Source organism: Engystomops pustulosus, unplaced genomic scaffold (assembly GCF_040894005.1).
Source record: "Engystomops pustulosus unplaced genomic scaffold, aEngPut4.maternal MAT_SCAFFOLD_184, whole genome shotgun sequence".
Lineage (NCBI taxonomy): Eukaryota > Metazoa > Chordata > Amphibia > Anura > Leptodactylidae > Engystomops > Engystomops pustulosus.
In genome coordinates this window covers 155,843-162,500 of record NW_027285064.1, presented here as the reverse complement: position 1 = coordinate 162,500, position 6,658 = coordinate 155,843, and positions in this window count along the sequence as shown.

Sequence of the window (6,658 nt, the reverse complement as noted above, 5' to 3'; positions counted from 1 at the left end):
CTAAGAGAGCGTCGGAGCGGACCTCTGCGCGCCGCCGGCGGCGCCCCCCCCCCCCCCCCCCCCCCACCTTCTCTAATAAACCTCGAGGGGTGCATTGCTCGTCGGTGGGCTTAATTTTCGGGGGTGGGCTTAATTTTCGGGGGCGGGCTTAATGCTCGGGGGGCGGGCTTAATGCTCGGGGGGCGGGCTTAAGTCTGGTGGGTTGTCGGAAGGTGCCCAGACGGCAGTGGAGCTGCCTGATGGAGGAGCAGGGGGCTTCGCTGCGTGTAGCCGTGTAGCGAGCGCAGTAGAAGGGGGCGCGCGTGTGCCGGCATGCCCCGAGAGCGAGAGCCGGAGAGAGCAGTGTGCCTCCGTCATTGGCGAGAGCCAGCAGGCCCGCGGGCAGCGGACAAAGCATAAAGTCATGGATCATTGGGCAAGGGCGGCGAGTGATGCAGAGCATACATAGAGTGCCGTGCAGTGGCAGACATAAGCCGCGTAGAACGTAGGCGCGGAGCAGAGGCCGGAGGATGTCAGAGAGTGTGGCCGGCGAGGGGTGCACCTCTGCGGGCATGCCTCCGACGTCTAGCCCCCGTTGGTCACGGGGGTTCAGCCAAGCACGCGCCGCCGGCCCCGCAGAGCTGGTTCTCGCCTGGAGTGCGAGCCTTGCCCCGTGCATGGACTTCCGAAGTGATGACGTCAGCGGGAGCAGCCGCTCGGCCGTATCCGGCGGCATGTCACTGTTCCCCGGCCAGACTTGGCGGCAAGTCCCGGGGACGAACAAGCCCATGGAAGTAGGGGCTCAGCGGGAGCAGCCAGTTGGCCTATCCGGCCACATGTCACTGTCCCCCGGCCAGACTTGGCGGCAAGTCCCGGGGAGGAACAAGCCCATGGAAGTAGGAGCTCCGACTTCCAAAGTGATGACGTCAGCGGGAGCAGCCGCTCGGCCGTATCCGGCGGCATGTCACTGTTCCCCGGCCAGACTTGGCGGCAAGTCCCGGGGACGAACAAGCCCATGGAAGTAGGGGCTCAGCGGGAGCAGCCAGTTGGCCTATCCGGCCACATGTCACTGTCCCCCGGCCAGACTTGGCGGCAAGTCCCGGGGAGGAACAAGCCCATGGAAGTAGGAGCTCCGACTTCCAAAGTGATGACGTCAGCGGGAGCAGCCGCTCGGCCGTATCCGGCGGCATGTCACTGTTCCCCGGCCAGACTTGGCGGCAAGTCCCGGGGACGAACAAGCCCATGGAAGTAGGGGCTCAGCGGGAGCAGCCAGTTGGCCTATCCGGCCACATGTCACTGTCCCCCGGCCAGACTTGGCGGCAAGTCCCGGGGAGGAACAAGCCCATGGAAGTAGGAGCTCCGACTTCCAAAGTGATGACGTCAGCGGGAGCAGCCGCTCGGCCGTATCCGGCGGCATGTCACTGTTCCCCGGCCAGACTTGGCGGCAAGTCCCGGGGACGAACAAGCCCATGGAAGTAGGGGCTCAGCGGGAGCAGCCAGTTGGCCTATCCGGCCACATGTCACTGTCCCCCGGCCAGACTTGGCGGCAAGTCCCGGGGAGGAACAAGCCCATGGAAGTAGGAGCTCCTACTTCCAAAGCGATGACGTCAGCGGGAGCAGCCGCTCGGCCGTATCCGGCGGCATGTCACTGTTCCCCGGCCAGACTTGGCGGCAAGTCCCGGGGGACGAACAAGCCCATGGAAGTAGGGGCTCAGCGGGAGCAGCCAGTTGGCCTATCCGGCCACATGTCACTGTCCCCCGGCCAGACTTGGCGGCAAGTCCCGGGGAGGAACAAGCCCATGGAAGTAGGAGCTCCTACTTCCAAAGCGATGACGTCAGCGAGAGAAGCCGCTCGGCCGTATCCGGCGGCATGTCACTGTTCCCCGGCCAGACTTGGCGGCAAGTCCCGGGGGACGAACAAGCCCATGGAAGTAGGGGCTCAGCGGGAGCAGCCAGTTGGCCTATCCGGCCACATGTCACTGTCCCCCGGCCAGACTTGGCGGCAAGTCCCGGGGAGGAACAAGCCCATGGAAGTAGGAGCTCCTACTTCCAAAGCGATGACGTCAGCGGGAGAAGCCGCTCGGCCTATCCGGCCACATGTCACTGTCCCCCGGCCACACTTGGCTATAGGTCCCGGGGAGGAATAATGCCCATGGAAGTAGGAGCTCCTACTTCCAAAGGGGCAAGTCAGCGGGAGCAGCCACTTGGCCTACCCGGCCAAGTTTCACTGTTCCCCGGCCACACTTGGCTGTAGGTCCCGGAGAGGAATAATGCCCATGGAAGTAAGAGCTCCTACCTCCAAAGGGGCAAGTCAGCGGGAGAAGCCACTTGGCCTATCCGGCCACATGTCACTGTCCCCCGGCCAAGCTTGGCTGTAGGTCCCGGGGAGGAATAATGCCCATGGAAGTAGGAGCTCCTACTTCCAAAGGGGCAAGTCAGCGGAAGAAGCCACTAGTTCTATCCGGCCAAGAGTCACTGTTCCCCGGCCTTACTTGGCAGTAGGTCCCGGGGAGGAATAATGCCCATGGAAGTAGGAGCTCCTACTTCCAAAGGGGCAAGTCAGCGGGAGAAGCCACTTGGCCTATCCGGCCAAGAGTCACTGTTCCCCGGCCACTCTTGGCAGTAAGTCCCGGGGAGGAATAATGCCCATGGAAGTAGGAGCTCCTACTTCCAAAGGGGCAAGTCAGCGGGAGAAGCCACTAGTTCTATCCGGCCAAGAGTCACTGTTCCCCGGCTACACTTGGCAGTAGGTCCTGGGGAGGAATAATGCCCATGGAAGTAGGAGCTACTACCTCCAAAGGGTGAAGACACTTGGCTCTACCCGAGAGGTATACTGCCCATGGGAGTAAGAGCTCCTACTTCCAAAGGGGCAAGTCAGCGGGAGAAGCCACTTGGCCTACCCGGCCAAGAGTCACTGTTCCCCGGCCACACTTGGCAGTAGGTCCCGGGGAGGAATAATGCCCATGGAAGTAGGAGCTCCTACTTCCAAAGGGGCAAGTCAGCGGGAGAAGCCACTTGGCCTATCCGGCCACATGTCACTGTCCCCCGGCCAAGCTTGGCTGTAGGTCCCGGGGAGGAATAATGCCCATGGAAGTAGGAGCTCCTACTTCCAAAGGGGCAAGTCAGCGGAAGAAGCCACTAGTTCTATCCGGCCAAGAGTCACTGTTCCCCGGCCTTACTTGGCAGTAGGTCCCGGGGAGGAATAATGCCCATGGAAGTAGGAGCTCCTACTTCCAAAGGGGCAAGTCAGCGGGAGAAGCCACTTGGCCTATCCGGCCAAGAGTCACTGTTCCCCGGCCACTCTTGGCAGTAGGTCCCGGGGAGGAATAATGCCCATGGAAGTAGGAGCTCCTACTTCCAAAGGGGCAAGTCAGCGGGAGAAGCCACTAGTTCTATCCGGCCAAGAGTCACTGTTCCCCGGCTACACTTGGCAGTAGGTCCCGGGGAGGAATAATGCCCATGGAAGTAGGAGCTACTACCTAAAAAGGGTGAAGACACTTGGCTCTAAGTCCCCGAGAGGTATACTGCCCATGGGAGTAAGAGCTCCTACTTCCAAAGGGGCAAGTCAGCGGGAGAAGCCACTTGGCCTACCCGGCCAAGAGTCACTGTTCCCCGGCCACACTTGGCAGTAGGTCCCGGGGAGGAATAATGCCCATGGAAGTAGGAGCTCCTACTTCCAAAGGGGCAAGTCAGCGGGAGAAGCCACTTGGCCTACCCGGCCAAGAGTCACTGTTCCCCGTCCACACTTGGCAGTAGGTCCCGGGGAGGAATAATGCCCATGGAAGTAGGAGCTCCTACTTCCAAAGGGGCAAGTCAGCGGGAGAAGCCACTTGGCCTATCCGGCCACATGTCACTGTCCCCCGGCCACACTTGGCTGTAGGTCCCGGGGAGGAATAATGCCCATGGAAGTAGGAGCTCCTACTTCCAAAGGGGCAAGTCAGCGGAAGAAGCCACTAGTTCTATCCGGCCAAGAGTCACTGTTCCCCGGCCTTACTTGGCAGTAGGTCCCGGGGAGGAATAATGCCCATGGAAGTAGGAGCTCCTACTTCCAAAGGGGCAAGTCAGCGGGAGAAGCCACTTGGCCTATCCGGCCAAGAGTCACTGTTCCCCGGCCACACTTGGCAATAGGTCCCGGGGAGGAATAATGCCCATGGAAGTAGGAGCTCCTACTTCCAAAGGGGCAAGTCAGCGGGAGAAGCCACTAGTTCTATCCGGCCAAGAGTCACTGTTCCCCGGCTACACTTGGCAGTAGGTCCCGGGGAGGAATAATGCCCATGGAAGTAGGAGCTACTACCTCCAAAGGGTGAAGACACTTGGCTCTAAGTCCCCGAGAGGTATACTGCCCATGGGAGTAAGAGCTCCTACTTCCAAAGGGGCAAGTCAGCGGGAGAAGCCACTTGGCCTACCCGGCCAAGAGTCACTGTTCCCCGGCCACACTTGGCAGTAGGTCCCGGGGAGGAATAATGCCCATGGAAGTAGGAGCTCCTACTTCCAAAGGGGCAAGTCAGCGGGAGAAGCCACTTGGCCTACCCGGCCAAGAGTCACTGTTCCCCGGCCACACTTGGCAGTAGGTCCCGGGGAGGAATAATGCCCAAGGAAGTAGGAGCTCCTACTTCCAAAGGGGCAAGTCAGCGGGAGAAGCCACTTGGCCTATCCGGCCACATGTCACTGTCCCCCGGCCACACTTGGCTGTAGGTCCCGGGGAGGAATAATGCCCATGGAAGTAGGAGCTCCTACTTCCAAAGGGGCAAGTCAGCGGAAGAAGCCACTAGTTCTATCCGGCCAAGAGTCACTGTTCCCCGGCCTTACTTGGCAGTAGGTCCCGGGGAGGAATAATGCCCATGGAAGTAGGAGCTCCTACTTCCAAAGGGGCAAGTCAGCGGGAGAAGCCACTTGGCCTATCCGGCCAAGAGTCACTGTTCCCCGGCCACACTTGGCAATAGGTCCCGGGGAGGAATAATGCCCATGGAAGTAGGAGCTCCTACTTCCAAAGGGGCAAGTCAGCGGGAGAAGCCACTAGTTCTATCCGGCCAAGAGTCACTGTTCCCCGGCCACACTTGGCAGTAGGTCCCGGGGAGGAATAATGCCCATGGAAGTAGGAGCTACCACCTCCAAAGGGTGAAGACACTTGGCTCTAAGTCCCCGAGAGGTATACTGCCCATGGGAGTAAGAGCTCCTACTTCCAAAGGGGCAAGTCAGCGGGAGAAGCCACTTGGCCTATCCGGCCAAGAGTCACTGTTCCCCGGCCACACTTGGCAGTAGGTCCCGGAGAGGAATAGTGCCCATGGAAGTAGGAGCTCCTACTTCCAAAGGGGCAAGTCAGCGGGAGAAGCCACTTGGCCTACACGGCCAAGAGTCACTGTTCCCCGGCCACACTTGGCAGTAGGTCCCGGGGAGGAATAATGCCCATGGAAGTAGGAGCTACTACCTCCAAAGGGGCAAGTCAGCGGGAGAAGCCACTTGGCCTATCCGGCCAAGAGTCACTGTTCCCCGGCCACTCTTGGCAGTAGGTCCCGGGGAGGAATAATGCCCATGGAAGTAGGAGCTCCTACCTCCAAAGGGGCAAGTCAGCGGGAGAAGCCACTTGGCCTACCCGGCCAAGAGTCACTGTTCCCCGGCCACACTTGGCAGTAGGTCCCGGGGAGGAATAATGCCCATGGAAGTAGGAGCTCCTACCTCCAAAGGGGCAAGTCAGCGGGAGAAGCCACTTGGCCTATCCGGCCAAGAGTCACTGTTCCCCGGCCACACTTGGCAGTAGGTCCCGGGGAGGAATAATGCCCATGGAAGTAAGAGCTCCTACTTCCAAAGGGGCAGGTCAGCGGGAGAAGCCACTTGGCCTATCCGGCCACATGTCACTGTCCCCCGGCCAAGCTTGGCTGTAGGTCCCGGGGAGGAATAATGCCCATGGAAGTAGGAGCTCCTACTTCCAAAGGGGCAAGTCAGCGGAAGAAGCCACTAGTTCTATCCGGCCAAGAGTCACTGTTCCCCGGCCACACTTGGCAGTAGGTCCCGGGGAGGAATAATGCCCATGGAAGTAGGAGCTCCTACTTCCAAAGGGGCAAGTCAGCGGGAGAAGCCACTTGGCCTATCCGGCCAAGAGTCACTGTTCCCCGGCCACACTTGGCAGTAGGTCCCGGGGAGGAATAATGCCCATGGAAGTAGGAGCTCCTACTTCCAAAGGGGCAAGTCAGCGGGAGAAGCCACTAGTTCTATCCGGCCAAGAGTCACTGTTCCCCGGCAACACTTGGCAGTAGGTCCCGGGGAGGAATAATGCCCATGGAAGTAGGAGCTACCACCTCCAAAGGGTGAAGACACTTGGCTCTAAGTCCCCGAGAGGTATACTGCCCATGGGAGTAAGAGCTCCTACTTCCAAAGGGGCAAGTCAGCGGGAGAAGCCACTTGGCCTATCCGGCCAAGAGTCACTGTTCCCCGGCCACACTTGGCAGTAGGTCCCGGGGAGGAATAATGCCCATGGAAGTAGGAGCTCCTACTTCCAAAGGGGCAAGTCAGCGGGAGAAGCCACTTGGGCTATCCGGCCACATGTCACTGTCCCCCGGCCACACTTGGCAGTAGGTCCCGGGGAGGAATAATGCCCATGGAAGTAAGAGCTCCTACTTCCAAAGGGGCAAGTCAGCGGGAGAAGCCACTTGGCCTAACCGGCCACATGTCACTGTCCCCC